Here is a 13,385-nt window from a genome sequence, read left to right on the forward strand (position 1 = left end):
AACTTTTTTAATCCTGACACGGTCATTCACTAAGCTGCCGAGTTTTGCACAATCGTTTTTTCCGATGTCGATGTGATTCGTAATATTAGTCAGTGTTTTACGGGAGTGATGAGTAAAACACTGCCTGAAAAAACACAAGGAAACCCGGCCGGATCTGTGAGATCCGTGCAGGGCTTCATTGTGTACCTTAAAAAGTTGATTAAAGTCTTTAAAAATCTGAAAAAAATTGCGTGGGGTCCCCCCTCCTAAGCATAACCAGCCTCGGGCTCTTTGAGCCGGTCCTGGTTGAAAAAATATGTGGGGAAAAATGACAGGGGTTCCCCAATATTTAATCAACTAGCACCGGGCTCTGCTCCTGGCCCTGGTTCCAAAGATACGGGGGACAAAAAGCGTAGGGGTCCCCCGTATTTCTGAAACCAGCACCGGGCTCCACTAGCTGGGGAGATAATGCCACAGCCGGGGGACACTTTGATATCGGTCCCTGCGGCCGTGCCATTAAAACCCCAACTAGTCACCCCTGGCCGGGGTACCCTGGAGGAGTGGGGACCCCTTCAATCAAGGGGTCCCCCCCCTTCAGCCACCCAAGGGCCAGGGATGAAGCCCGAGGCTATCCCCCCCATCCAAGGGCGGCGGATGGGGGGCTGATAGCCAAGTGTGAAAGTGTGAATATTGTTTTTAGTAGCAGTACTACAAGTCCCAGCAAGCCTCCCCCGCAAGCTGGTACTTGGAGAACCACAAGTACCAGCATGCGGTGGAAAACCGGGCCCGCTGGTACCTGTAGTACTACTACTAAAAAAATACCCCAATAAAAACAGGACACACACACCGTGACAGTACAACTTTATTACATACATGCACACCAACATACACACATACTTACCTATGTTCCCATGAGGCTCGGTCCTCTTCTCCATGTAGAATCCTCGGGGTACCTGTGAAAAAAATTATACTCACATAATCCATTGAAGAATCCGGCCTTTGAATAATCCACGTACTTGGCAAAAAAATAAAACGCAAACCCGACCACGCACTGAAAGGGGTCCCATGTTTACACATGGGACCCCTTTCCCCGACTGCCAGGACCCCCCCTGACTCCTGTCAAAGAGGGTCCCTTCAGCCAATCAGGGCGCGCCACGTCGTGGCACCCTCCTGATTGGCTGTGTGCTCCTGTAGTGTCTGTCAGGCAGCACACGGCAGTGATACAATGTAGCGCCTATGCGCTCCATTGTAACCAATGGTGGGAACTTTGCGGACAGCGGTGAGGTTACTTTCGGTCAACCGCTGTCCGCAAAGTTCCCACCATTGGTTACAATGGAGCGCATAGGCGCTACATTGTATCACTGCCGTGTGCTGCCTGACAGACACTACAGGAGCACACAGTCAATCAGGAGGGTGCCACGATGTGGCGCTCCCTGATTGGCTGAAGGGACCCTCTTTGACAGGAGTCAGGTGGGGTCCTGGCAGTCGGGGAAAGGGGTCCCATGTGTAAACATGGGACCCCTTTCAGTGCGTGGTCGGGTTTGCGTTTTATTTTTTTGCCAAGTACGTGGATTATTCAATGGCCGGATTCTTCAATGGATTATGTGAGTATAATTTTTTTCACAGGTACCCCGAGGATTCTACATGGAGAAGAGGACCGAGCCTCGTGGGAACATAGGTAAGTATGTGTGTATGTTGGTGTGCATGTATGTAATAAAGTTGTACTGTCACGGTGTGTGTGTCCTATTTTTATTGGGGTATTTTTTTAGTAGTAGTACTACAGGTACCAGCGGGCCCGGTTTTCCACTGCATGCTGGTACTTGTGGTTCTCCAAGTACCAGCTTGTGGGGGAGGCTTGCTGGGACTTGTAGTACTGCTACTAAAAACAATATTCACACTTTCACACTTGGCTATCAGCCCCCCATCCGCCGCCCTTGGATGAGGGGGACAGCCTCGGGCTTCACCCCTGGCCCTTGGGTGGCTGGAGGGGGGGACCCCTTGATTTAAGGGGTCCCCACTCCTCCAGGATACCCCGGCCAGGGGTGACTAGTTGGGGTTTTAATGGCGCGGCCGCAGGGACCGATATCAAAGTGTCCCCCGGCTGTGGCATTATCTCCCCAGCTAGTGGAGCCCGGTGCTCGTTTCAGAAATACGGGAGACCCCTACGCTTTTTGTCCCCCATATTTTTGGAACCAGGACCAGGCGCAGAGCCCGGTGCTGGTTGATTAAATATGGGGGAACCCCTGTCATTTTTTTCCACTTATTTTTTCAACCAGGACCGGCTCAAAGAGCCCGAGGTTGGTTATGCTTAGGAGGGGGGACCCCACGCAATTTTTTTTCTGATTTTACTCTTAACAGACCCTTTCCCATAGATAACCATGCACAGATCTCACTGATCCGTGCATGGTTATCAAAACTCGACTGGAAAAAGCAGGTCTATTTTTTTGCTGCTTTTTTTAACGATTCGAAAAAAAACAGACCCGCACTTGAACACTCAGAAACTAACACCCAAATACGAATGAATAGTGAATGGCCGTACTCTATGAAATAACAGCCGCGTTTGACCGATGGTCTATTCATTCGTATTTCGGAAGGCTGTCATTCAAACCATTATGAATAGACCAGACACTGCCGAGATTGGTGCTTAGTAAATTCCCGGATTGGGACTTAGGAAAAAAAACACAAATCGGCCAAACTCGGATTTTTAGTAAATACTGGCCCTTGAATCCTGGAATCCTGGTTTGCAAACCAAGTACACCCATTCATGGCAATGGTATTTTCTTATGACAGTGGCCTCTGTCAGCATGATAAGGTGCCCTGCCACACTGCAAAGAATCTTCAGGAATGGTTTGAGGAAAATGACAAAGAGTTCAAGGTGTTGACTGGGCCTTCAAGATGTCCAATCGAGCATCTTTGAGATGGAATAACAAATTGGAGTCGTAAAGGCCTCACCTCACAACATACAGGACTTTAAGGATCTACTACTAACATCTTGGCGCCAGATACCACAGGACACCATCACAGTGTTAGGAATCTTGTGGTTTGCAGAGTCTTGTACACGCCACTGGTTAATTGCGTACACAATGACCAGTCATGTAGCTTTACCAGCCTCTGTGGTTTACTTGTGGAAGTGAATGTACAGCCATACTCACTGTTACAGATGATGGTTCAGCAATGTAGTTGAGCAGGGTAGTAGGCCACTCACCAGCTGGTGACTGTTCTTTCTCAGTGTAGCAGTGCAAGATACTGGAAGAGCGATTAAAGCAGAGCTGATACTGCAGGTCTCAGGATCTAAGAAGTCTTCCTGCCGCCGACTCCCTAGCAACCAGGGACGCTGGCAGAAGGGGCTGCGCTGGGAATTTGTGATTATGCAGCAAGACAGCTGCACAGAGTTTTTCATCAAGGGAGGCTTGTCTGTGCTCAGGTGGTGATTGGCTCAAGCTTTCTTTATTGCCTGTGTCTGCCTCTCATTCATTGCTGGTCATAGTTCTAGGCTGCAGCGGGAGCCCTTGTCTCTAAGGATTTTCTTTGTGGATTATTTGCCTGATTTTCTTTTAAAGTCTGCTGTATTCCTGTGTCCAGCTCTGTGTCAGCTGCATTATCGGTCACGTGTAATTTGATTATTCCTGTCTATTTCTGTCCCATTAGCTTGTTACGCTTATACGTCGCTCTCTCACACTTCTACCCTCCCGCATTCTTCCTCCCCTCTTACTGCACCAATAGGTTCAGAATCCTCACTGATATATGTACTCCCTGTCATTCAAAACTCTATAGTTATTGTATTCATCCACCTTGCCCCGTCTAAACTTCTTTACCATTCTTATTTTCCCTGGCTTTGTTGTGTTGCTCTCTGTTCTTTTCATTTGGGTCACTCTCCTCTACTGTTAGGTTCACCTCCTCACCGGCATTTATTCAGGTCACTCCGGGTTAAGCTCGTACTACCATCAGTGGAGTAAGTCCTGGAAGCATCCCAGTACCCGTAGGCATATCATGCCTTAAGGGAAAAGCTGCTATTAAAGACTAGAAGACCTGCTGGCAAGTTCTATGAGGCTCCATCCGGGGTGTACAGGGTCACTGACCAGAAGACCTCCGGAGAACATGGAATTTCCAAGAAGAGGATCCTTCAGTTGTAACAGTAACTCCCTTGTACACAGGGCCGGATTAAGGGCCTCATGGGCCTGGAGCTGAAAATGTTCAAGGGCCTATTATGAGAAGCAGAGGAGATGAGGCCAATGCCATGTAGGCAAGTAGACACCGTACACTTTAAACCCCAATGACTCCTTACTTATATAAAAATACAAAAATTACATCCTTTTGTGTGGAAAATAGAAATGCAATTTTAACCCTTATGATTTATGGCTTACCATGTGGCCAGTTGATAGCTGGTCATCATCATGCTGTCATGGTGATGGACCTATTTTTATGTGGAGGCCTGGAGCTGTAGCTCCATCCGCCCCATTATTAATCTGGCCCTGCTTGTACATATCTCTGCAAATAAGGAGTCGCCTTTAAATACCAGAGAATACTTTTTACTGCCGTCCAATGTGGCCTTCCTGGGTTAGTGGCCAATTGGCTAATTTTACTCAGAGTGAATGATTATTGGATGTGTACCAATGATCACATACTGAAGACAGCCAATGGCATTTTGGTATGGAACATTATCTTTTGTAGTTATTTCCTTAGTGAGCTTTGTGCCATTATCAGTGGGTGTATTTATTGCCTTTGTGTCAGACATTTACATATTTTTCAAGTATGCTCTCCACATACAGTAAGTTTGCTGGTCAACAGTTACAATGCCCTTCTTTAGGCCTTGCTCAATTATCAAGCCTAACAAGTAGTGCACTTTTTGGTCTGCCAGCAATGAATCATCTACATATACTGTACAATGATGTTAAAGAGCTGTTTCTTTTTATGCTTGTGGTAGAGGCAGTGATCTGCTTTTTTCAGTACAAATCCCATTGTAACACAATGTCTAATTTTATACACCAGCACTGCCCACTCTGTTTTAATCCATATAAGGCTTTCTTAAGGAGACAGACTTCTCCTTCCTTGAACATTCCTTCAGCCTAGTGTTCTGGTGGGTCCATATAGATCTCTTCTGTCAAATCACCATGAAGGAATGCCAAATCAAAATCCAGCTGGTACAACAACATGTTTTATAGAGCCGATATGGCCATAACAACCAATACAGTGCTGTATTTCACTACTGGGGAGTCTGTCTCACTGCTGTCAATCCCTGATTCTGGGTATAACACTTTGCAATCAGCCGAACCTTGTAATGCACAAAGGGGGTCATTCCGAGTTGATTGCTCGCTAGCTACTTTTAGCAGCCGTGCAAACGCATAGTCGCCACCCAAGGGGGAGTGTATTTCCGCTTTGCTATGTGCGAACTCCTTTGCAGCCGAGCGCAGCAAAAACATTTTGTGCAGTTTCTGATTAGCTCTGGACTTACTCAGCCCTTGCGATCACTTCAGTCTTTTTGGTGCCAGAATTGACGTCAGACACCCGCCCTGCAAACGCCTGGACACGCCTACGTTTTCCCAAACACTCCCAGAAGATGGTCAGTTGCCACCCACAAATGCTCTCTTCCTGTCAATCTCCTTGCGTTCGGCTTTGCGATTGTAATCTTCGCTAAATCCATCGTCCAGCATCGATCCTCTTTGTACCCATACGATGCTCTGCACATTGTGGTGCATACGCATGCGCACTTTTGCTGTTTTTTTACCTGATTGATGCGCTGCGAAAATCGTCAGCGAGCGATCAACTCAGAATGACCCCCAATGTTCCCATCATCATTTACTTTTCTGCAAAAACAGCCTTCGATGACTTGGCCTTTGGACCTCGTCATATCTTTTAGATGTTTAATCTGACAGATGACCTTTCTAGTCGCTGAATTTCCACATTGGCAGTTTCTGGTTCAGAATTATCTCCAGCTGCTAGAATGTCCAATGGCACATACAGTATTTGTTCTGTATGTCAAAATCTAGCTTTTCTGAAACTCGTGTCATTTCTTTCAATACAATGGGGGGTAATTCCAAGTTGATCGCAGCAGGATTTTTGATAGCAATTGGGAAAAACCATGTGCACTGCAGGGGAGGCAGATATAACATGTGCAGAGAGAGTTAGATTTGGGTGGGGTGTGTTCAATCTGCAATCTAATTTGCAGTGTAAAAATAAAGCAGCCAATATTTAACCTTCACAGAAACAAAATAACCCACCCAAATATAACTCTCTCAGCAAATGTTACATCTGCCTCCCCTGCAGTGCACATGGTTTTGCCCAATTGCTAAAAAAAATCCTGCTGCGATCAACTTGGAATTACCCCCAATGTCTCTTGACTTGATAAACTTTCTTGTAGTTGTATTCCATAATTGGTCGCCTTTACTCTTATGACAATGGCCCTCATTCCGAGTTGTTCGCTCGCTAGCTGCTTTTAGCAGCCGTGCAAACACTAAGCTGCCGCCCTCTGGGAGTGTATCTTAGCTTAGCAGAAGTGCATACGAAAGGATCGCAGCGTGACTATAAAAAAAGATTGTGCAGTTTCTGAGCAGCTCCACACCTACTCCTAGTTTGCGATCACTTCAGACTGTTTAGCTCCTGTTTTGACGTCACGAACATGCCCTGCGTTAGGCCAGCCACGTCTGCGTTTCCCCAGGCACGCCTGCGTTTGTATCTGACACGCCTTCGTTTTCCCACACACTCCCCGAAAACGGTCAGTTACCTCCCAGAAACACCCACTTCCTGTCAATCACTCTGCGGCCAGCAGTGCGACTGAAAAGCGTCGCAAGACCTTGTGTGAAACTACTTCGGATGTTGTGAAAGTACGTTGCGCATGCGCATTGTGCCACATACGCATGTGCAGAAATGCCGATTTTTGGACTGATCGCTGCGCAGCGACCGAAAACAGCTACCGAACAACTCGGAATGACCACCAATATCCGAGCATTATGCACTTTTTTGATTTTGAATCCAGCTTGTGTCTTCTTTCCTTTGGTATATGGACAGTACTTCCAAACGTTCTCAGATGTTTCACACTTGGCTTTCTTTTTGACCAGTCCTCAATTGGTGTTATGTCCTTTAGCACAACTGTTGAAAAAACAATTCTTTAAGTGGGCTGGTGTGGACAAGACTTCCACCTAAAACTGTTTCTCTGTGTTTCAGCATATACCTCACTTTCTAAACTAGTGTAGGTTTTGTTCATTCAATCATTCAATAACTCAATTTTGCTCAGGACTATAAGCAATGGTCAACTGATGCTCTATTCCAGATTTTGTCAAGAGCTGTTCCACCTCTTTATTGACATACTTTTCTCCATAATCAGATCTCAGAACTTCTCTACTAGTGTACAGTTTACTCATTCAATAATTCAGTAACTCGGTTTTGCTCAGAACTATGGGCCTAATTCAGACCTGATCGCTACTGTGGGCTGCTCGTACCGCCCACCTGCCGGCCACTATTCCCACAACATCTTTCTGTGAGGTAAAATAGGCCCCCGGATGGTCCTCTGCCTTGAAATCCACCTGTCCGCCTGCCTGTCTGCCTGCTCGCCCACCCCCGCAGGAAAGTTATGGAGCCCAGGGCCCTGGTCCTACCGTCCAAGTTATTATGTGGTGCACATGATGTCATGTCATGCTGCACCACTATAGGAAATAGGAGCAGCACACCTGAGGAGCATGCAGCCACCAGCCCCTATCAGGAGAAGACAGGTAAGTTTGTGTGCCTGTGTGTATGGCTGCAAAGTGATTGTGTGTGTGTGTGTGTGTGTGTGTGTGTGTGTGTGTGTGTTGACTATGGGGCAGCATGTGTGTGTTTGTGTGTGTGGGGCGTGCCTATTTGTTTTGTCCTTGGCCCATAAATTCTGATGGCAGCCCTGCTAGCCAGACCCCTTAAGCATGGGCCTCTATGACTGCCTCCTACCCAGTGGGCCCTTTATGCCCCAGTCCGACACTGCAGCACTTCTTGTATACTCAGATGTATTGGTTTCCTCGAGTCAGGGAAAAAAATGCAGAAAGATGAGAGCAGTCCTCTTTAATTCCCAAGCCTCTGAAAATCATCTTAGTACTGGGGAGGGGCACAAGATTGGCGCTAAGATACACAATTGAATGAGAACAGCCCTATCTGCTCCTATCTAGACCAGGCTCTTTAATGTTGTTACATATTGTGAAATTTTAAATACGTAATTATACCCACTTTATAGTCAACATGAACAGTCCAGGACTGTCTCCAGTGCTGCAGCTCAACAGTTGGTGCAATTTCGACTGGCATAGATTTACCTGAGGGAACCAATCTTCTAATATTGTGCTGCCTTATTCTGCTGTAAGGCATAACTGGCCTGTGCACTGCAGGACTGGCCTGCTGACATGAGACAAGATATATCAGCAAATTCATACTACATTTAATAATGAAAATTATTAATATTTTTTTTACTATCACATATTATTATTATTATTATTGGTACATTACGTATAATTTATCACACATCCTTTAAGTGAAGATGTCATAAGTAACCAGTAGTTCAAAGTCTAAGAGCGATTGATCATAGCCTATCTACACGGGCGTACACTTCTGATATTAATAATTCATTATCTGTACAATGACCTTCTGAGAGACGTTTGTTCACACTGATTACACACTACCTATTGATATCTACTTGGAGCTTTTTGTTCTGCAGGGAATTTCAAAGAAACCATAATTCTACTGAGATAAAGTGACTCCCAGTGTCTCTATCCAATGCAAACTTATTTTCCAATCTCACGGTTTAATATTAACAAAGTGTTAGGAAGAAAATAAAGAAATAAAAACAATATAATTGGCACGAGTTAAAGAACAAGGTTCTTATACTTCTTAAGTAGTCACATAAATCAGAAACGTCTTAAGGCAGCTTAATACTGTAGACGCCATAAAACTAGAGCGTCTTATGGAAAATTGTGTCTGTACTCAGAAATACAGGTGCCGCACTCAGTTACAACATGATGCAAGATTTATAGAAGCTTACACATTTTGGGCAGCTTCTTATTTTATTCTCTTCAAAATAATTTTACTAATGTCTTCATATTTCTGGAACTAGTAATAAGAAATAAATGTGACAGCATGCCACCACAAAAAAATAAGAACTCCAGAAAACACACATACTGAAAAGAATGAAGTTATACAGATCATTTGGTCATATGAGTGTCAGTAGCCCATCCCACAGCTACCACTGACCCAAAAGTCAAAACTGTTGCTCCAACTTTCACTTAAGTTGGTAGGTTTGTCCTGTTCACACCCATGAGCAAGCTTTGGGACAATACAAGTTGTTCCCAGTGGCGGGGGCTTCACTTCAGAATCACTAGACATGCCACTAGGGATGTGGCTACAGTCCATTATGACATGGCCACTCCTTTTATCACAGTGACTTGATGCTGGTAAATTAAGTTAGTGAGAGTTATGCAAGCCTAATATTGACGTGGAACTCCTATAAGAAAATACAACAAAAACATGAATAATTCATTGCAAAAAGCATAATATGAAATTGAGAAAATTGCAGACACAAAGTTTAAACACTGTAGAAATAAGTATGCCACTTGTGTTATTAAATTACCTTATGGCTTGAAAAGATTTTATATATATATATATATATATATATATACATACACACTGCTCAAAAAAATAAAGGGAACACTAAAATAACACATCCTAGATCTGAATGAATGAAATATTCTTATTAAATACTTTGTGCTTTACATAGTTGAATGTGCTGACAACAAAATCACACAAAAATTATCAATGGAAATCAAATTTATTAACCCATGGAGTAGAAGTAGAGGCTGTATCACTTAGGGGGCATCCGTGTCAACAATCATAATGTTGAAACCACAATATTGACATCAGAATGTCGACCTGGCTCAAACTTTTAACAGGCACCATGTTGACATCCTCAGAATGTTCACAATGTCAACATCTAAACTGTTACCATGTGAAATGTCAACATGCTCAGGATCAGAGGTGGAAATCCAGGAGCCAATGGAGTCGGTTGCCGTCAGGCTCCTGACCTCAAGGAGGCACCACTCCTCACAGATGCCACCACCAATAGTGGGGGACTGGAGTCCTGGTAGGCAGCTGCAGTCACTGGCAAATCCGGGGAATGGGGGGGGGGGCACACAGGACAGTGCCACCCCCCTGTCATTTCTGCCTTTTTTTTCAAAGGCGAACAGCAGCAAAACTGCTGCTGTTTCTGTCTGGTTTAATAGAGTCAGCATGCAACAAGACCTGCTCTATAAGCCGGTGGTCATATGCCACTGCTGTGCGCATTGAAAAGTGCTCTGCCCAGCCTGGCAGCAGATCCCACGTGAATCCCCCGACCCATGACAGCAGGAAGAACTTCCAGAGTTCGGAGGAACTCTATGAGGTACTGTAACCCAGGAGACCCACCGGAGCCAGTTGGTAGAAGGGTGGGGAGACACTCCAGCCAGCTCTTCTTCCACTTTCCTTCTCACTACCCCTCCCTCCTTCCTCATGGGTGTTGATGTGTGTGTGTGTGTGTGTGTGTGTGTGTGTGTGTGTGTGTGTGTGTGTGTGTGTGTGTGGGGAGTGGCACAGGCTCGGTGTTGCTGTGTGTGTGTGGGTGGGGGCACAGGCTGGTGTCACTGTGTGTGAGTGTTTAAGGTACGGTGCTTGTTACTGTGTGTGTGTGTGTGTGTGTGTGTGTGTGTGTGTGTGTGTGTGTGTGTGTGTGTGTGTGTGTGTGTGTCTGTCTGTCTATGCCTATCCGGAGGGGTGCGCATGAACATTTTTATCTTGCCTCCAGGTGACTGGAAGAAACTTATGCCACTGCTCAGGATACCGATGGTTAGGCTCCACTCGGGGGCTTACTGTATAGGCCCACTGTATTGTATAGACTCTCAGGGGCTTATAGTAACATAGTAACATAGTAACTAAGGTTGAAAAAAGACAATTGTCCATCAAGTTCAACCTATTTGTGGTCTCCTATGCAGTCTTATTATAGGACTAGTATATTTTATGTTAGGACTAGTTATATTAACTATAATGCGTGCCTACGCACCATAACCCTGAATATCTTTATCCAATAGGAATTTATCTAACCCATTCTTAAAGGTGTTGACTGAGTCCGCCATTACTACTCTCTCAGGGAATTCCAAACACGTATTGTCCTTACTGTGAAAAAACCTTTTCGCCTCAATGTGCGGAAACTCCTCTCCTCTAACCTAAGCAAGTGACCACATGTCCTCTGTGCTGATCTTATAGAAAACAGGTCTCTCCCAAGCTCTGTGTATTAACCCCTTGATTAGTTTGGTCGCCCGTCTCTGAACCTTTTCTAGCTCCAGGATATCCTTTTTGTAATATGGTGCCCAAAATTGGACACAGTATTCAAGATGTGGCCTCACTAGTGATTTATATAATACTCTTGTCCCTTGCATCAATTCCCCATTTTATACATGCTAATATATTATTAGCCTTCTTTGCTGCACTCCTACTTTGGGTACTGCTGCTTAATTTGTTATCTATGTGAACCCCTAAGTCTTTTTCCAGTACAGAATCCCCTAATATTACCCCATTTAGTATGTAGGTGTTATTTTTGGTCTTGCCCCCACAGTGCATTACCTTACACTTGTCTGTGTTGAATCTCATTCTCCATTTTGCTGCCCATGCTTCCAGTTTAGTTAAGTCGTTCTGAAGAGACTCAGCATCCCCTCCATATTTATAACCTTACACAATTTGGTATCGTCTGCGAAAATTTACACCATGCTCTCTAGACCTACTGTTAGGTCCTTGATGAAAATGTTGAACAAAAGTGGTCCAAGTACAGACCCTTGTGGCACACCACTTAGTACTTTAGTCCAATTTGAAAATGATCCATTGACCACAACGCGCTGCTCCCTATTATCTAACCAATTACTGACCCAAGTGCACATTGTGATCCCTAGCCCTATTTCTTGTAGCTTATAGATAAGACGCATGTGTAGTACAGTGTCGAAAGCTTTGGCAAAGTCTAAAAAGATTACATCCACCTCCTTACCCTGATCAAGGTTCGCACTTACTGTTTCGTAAAAGCCAAGTAAGTTGGTCTGACATGATCTGTACTTCACAAATCCATGTTGGTTCCTTTTAATGACCTTATTTGCTTCAAGGAACTTTTGAATACTGTCCCTTAGAATACCTTCCAATACTTTCCCCACTATAGATGTAAGACTAATTGGTCTATAATGACCTGGTTCAGCTTTGCTCCCCTTTTTGAATATCGACACTACCTCTGCTATACGCCAGTCTTTGGGAACCATACCCGATTTAACCGAATCCATGAAGATCAAAAATAGAGGTCTTGCTAGTTCAGCGTGCAGCTCCATAAGAACCCTCGGGTGAATTCCATCGGGACCAGGTGACTTATTAATCTTTAACTTTTTTAATCGGTCACAGACTACCTCCTCACATAAATAAGCATTTAGCAGTGGGACATTATCTTTGTTGAGATTTTGTGTTAGACCCAGCATTTGGTCCTCTATGGTAAATACCGTTGAAAAAAACTTGTTTAGTTTGTTTGCTATGTCACTATAATTTTTTATTAAGACTCCCCACTTGTCCTTTAAAGGGCCTATACTCTCCTTCTTTAGTCTCTTGCTGTTGATGTACTTATAAAAAATTTTGGGATTCACTTTGCTTTCCTTGGCTACTAGTTTTTCAGTTTCTACTTTAGCTGCTCTTATTCCTTTTTTGCATATTTTGATACAGTCCTTATAGTGCTGAAATGACTCCGCATCCCCCTCAGATTTGTATTTTTTAAATGCTCGTTTCTTTTGTCCATTAATTCCTTTATATTTTTGTTAAACCACATTGGTTTGCGATTTTTATTCCTTTTTTTGTGCTGCTGGTGGGAATAAATTTCCGAGTATTATTAATTAGCAGTGATTTTAATACATCCCATTTCTCTGTAGTATTTTTTCCTTGAAACAGAATTTCCCATTCAATGTCCCTTAACGCTTCCTTCATCATGTCAAAGTTGGCTTTGCTAAAGTTTAGAGTCCTTGTTGAGCCAGTATAGGACTGCTTATAAAAAATGATATTGAATGTGACCATATTGTGGTCGCTGTTACCTATGGGCTCTCCTACTTCAATATTTGATACCAATTCCCCATTGTTAGTTAATACCAGGTCTAAGATTGCATTGTACTTAGTTGGTTCCTCGATTAATTGAACTAAGTAATTATCATTTAGCGTGTTTAAAAACATATTGCCCCTAGCAGTATCACATGAATTGATTTTCCAGTTTATCTCGGGATAGTTAAAGTCTCCCATTACTACTATGTCTCCTACTCATGCTGCTCTTTCAATTTGATTCAGTAACAATTTCTCGTCAGACACATTAATACCAGGCGGCTTGTAGCATAACCCCAATAATAACTTCTTTATTC

The sequence above is a fragment of the Pseudophryne corroboree genome, chromosome 1, assembly GCF_028390025.1.
Source record: "Pseudophryne corroboree isolate aPseCor3 chromosome 1, aPseCor3.hap2, whole genome shotgun sequence".
NCBI lineage: Eukaryota > Metazoa > Chordata > Amphibia > Anura > Myobatrachidae > Pseudophryne > Pseudophryne corroboree.